We start from the raw sequence: 2500 nt of genomic DNA, 5'->3' as shown, positions 1-2500 counted from the left end.
GAAACCACCGGACAACAGATTCAGGGCCTGAGAGTGCAACGAATCCATCGGTCTCGGCGGGAGGCGCGCCAAGAAGAAGAAGGAGGAGGAGGAGACCAGACCGGACCGGACCGGACCCCACCCTTTCTTCCTCCTCGACACCGTCTCCCGCCCGTTTCCACGTGCCGGACGACGCCCGGTTAGAGACGGGCGCGCCCTTGACGAGATGAAGCAGGCGTTACGCTTTGGGACGCCGAAGGGGCTGGGGAGCACCAACGACCGTCAGTGAGGGAGGAGAGAAAACGCTTCTCTCGACCCGTCGTCAGCGAACGCACCGAACCTTCTACGGACCGTGAGACGCCGGCCGACAAGCCGAGCCCCGGCAAAGGAAGCCCGGCGAGGCGGCCGTGCGCGTTCACACTTGGACGCGCAGGCGGGAAGCTCGGCAGCCGGGCGGGTAGCCTGCGGGGAGCTGGTGGGCTCCCGAGACTCCCGTCCCCCGACTCGGGCCTCGCACGCCGAGCGGTCGCTAGCTTGCCAGTGCAAAAGACAGAAGCGCGGGGGCAGTAAAGCCAGGCGGACGGGTCGACCGTTGCCGGCTGTGCGCCGACCGGAGCGATCCGCCACGCCACGCCGCGTCCCCCACAACCAGGGTGTCGCATAAGGCGCTGCGAAGGTGGACCTTGATCCACATTGGGCAGAGCCTGAGTTGAGGCCCCCCAGCACGTGCCTGGGGACCAGGCGTTGAGGAGTAGGCCTTTTTTTGAGGGCCCAGAAAGTATTTTGGCAATTGTAGCGAGGTTTTGGAGTTTTATCCACAACCTTTACCTGCCTTTTTTTCTCTCCGAGCATGCCAAAGTTGAGAGAAAACGCCGTTTGGCATGGACGGGAGGAGGTGTGGAGGAGTAGTCCATTTTTGAATGGCAGCGGAAAGATTTTGGCAATTGTAGCGAGGTTCTTCGGACTTTTATCCACAACCTTTACCTGCCTTTTCCTCAGCGAGCATGCCAAAGTTGAGAGAAAACGCCCTTCGCCATTGACGGGACCAGACGTTGACGACTACGTCTTTCTTTTTTTCACGGCGCCTGAACGATTTGGGCAATTCTCCACAGCGCGTTTACTTTTTATCCACAACCTTTACCTGCCTTTTCCTCAGCGAGCATGCCAAAGTTGAGAGGAAAACGCCGTTTGGCATGGACAGGAGCAGGCGTTGACGACCAGGTCTTTTTTTTGGTCTTTTTTTTTCACAGCGCCGGAAGGATTCAGGCAATTCTCCAAAGCCGGTTACTTTTATCCACAACCTTTACTGGACCTTTTTTTTCTTTTTTTCCTTTTTTCTCTCTCCGAGCATGCCAAAGTTGATAGAAAACGCGGTTCGGCATGGACGGGAGCAGGCGTTGAGGAGTAGGCCTTTTTTTGAGGGCCCAGAAAGTATTTTGGCAATTTTTTACTTTTTTATCCACAACCTTTACCTGCCTTTTTTTCTCTCCGAGCATGCCAAAGTTGAGAGAAAACGCCGTTTGGCATGGACGGGAGGAGGTGTGGAGGAGTAGTCCATTTTTGAATGGCAGCGGAAAGATTTTGGCAATTGTAGCGAGGTTCTTCGGACTTTTATCCACAACCTTTACCTGCCTTTTCCTCAGCGAGCATGCCAAAGTTGAGAGAAAACGCCCTTCGCCATTGACGGGACCAGACGTTGACGACTACGTCTTTCTTTTTTTCACGGCGCCTGAACGATTTGGGCAATTCTCCACAGCGCGTTTACTTTTTATCCACAACCTTTACCTGCCTTTTCCTCAGCGAGCATGCCAAAGTTGAGAGGAAAACGCCGTTTGGCATGGACAGGAGCAGGCGTTGACGACCAGGTCTTTTTTTTGGTCTTTTTTTTTCACAGCGCCGGAAGGATTCAGGCAATTCTCCAAAGCCGGTTACTTTTATCCACAACCTTTACTGGACCTTTTTTTTCTTTTTTTCCTTTTTTCTCTCTCCGAGCATGCCAAAGTTGATAGAAAACGCGGTTCGGCATGGACGGGAGCAGGCGTTGAGGAGTAGGCCTTTTTTTGAGGGCCCAGAAAGTATTTTGGCAATTTTTTACTTTTTTATCCACAACCTTTACCTGCCTTTTTTTCTCTCCGAGCATGCCAAAGTTGAGAGAAAACGCCGTTTGGCATGGACGGGAGGAGGTGTGGAGGAGTAGTCCATTTTTGAATGGCAGCGGAAAGATTTTGGCAATTGTAGCGAGGTTCTTCGGACTTTTATCCACAACCTTTACCTGCCTTTTCCTCAGCGAGCATGCCAAAGTTGAGAGAAAACGCCCTTCGCCATTGACGGGACCAGACGTTGACGACTACGTCTTTCTTTTTTTCACGGCGCCTGAACGATTTGGGCAATTCTCCACAGCGCGTTTACTTTTTATCCACAACCTTTACCTGCCTTTTCCTCAGCGAGCATGCCAAAGTTGAGAGGAAAACGCCGTTTGGCATGGACAGGAGCAGGCGTTGACGACCAGGTCTTTTTTTTG

This window comes from Babylonia areolata, unplaced genomic scaffold, assembly GCF_041734735.1.
Source record: "Babylonia areolata isolate BAREFJ2019XMU unplaced genomic scaffold, ASM4173473v1 tig00055280, whole genome shotgun sequence".
NCBI lineage: Eukaryota > Metazoa > Mollusca > Gastropoda > Neogastropoda > Buccinidae > Babylonia > Babylonia areolata.
Note: the sequence above shows the minus strand (reverse complement) of the source record.